Source organism: Apteryx rowi, unplaced genomic scaffold (assembly GCF_003343035.1).
Source record: "Apteryx rowi isolate R43461 unplaced genomic scaffold, aptRow1 scaffold_893, whole genome shotgun sequence".
NCBI classification, from domain to species: Eukaryota; Metazoa; Chordata; class Aves; order Apterygiformes; family Apterygidae; genus Apteryx; species Apteryx rowi.
Window position 1 is genome coordinate 240717 of NW_020451197.1, and position 574 is coordinate 241290.

The window sequence follows — 574 nt, forward strand, 5'->3', positions numbered from 1 at the left end:
GAAATAACAACACATTTTTTCCATGGGCTCAGAGGAATTGATATCTGTTTGATACTCATGTAAATTCAGAGATTACCCTCTCTACCTTGCTTCTACCTTTCCTCCCAGGGTTTTGCAGTCTGATTTTCCTTTCCAAGACAGTTTTAAACAGATCTGGTCTGAGCTGCTGCCGTATTGAACAGAACCATTTCAAAGCAGCTTTGGAAGAAAGAAGAGGCACTAGTGTGAATTTTAATCTTTTTTTTTATTCTTCTATAACATCTCGATTGACTTTTTTTAAAGCTGTCATTCAATCTATGTAATTATATTTCTCTGTGTGTGTAATATTAATTTGCATAACTATTTCTAGAGATATTAATTAATGATTAACAGACATAGCAGATGTAGGTGTAACCTAGCACGAATGAATTTTGAACCAGAGCCTTCATTGTACCTCTAACATTCATATTTGTTTTTCCTCAAAGCAGTGAGAAACTTGGAACTGTTGGTGCTGATATTGATAAAAAGCTGATGTTTTGACTTAAAACTAGCTTTGTGTCTTTAATGCCTCTGAATCTATTTTTCTGATTAGTAT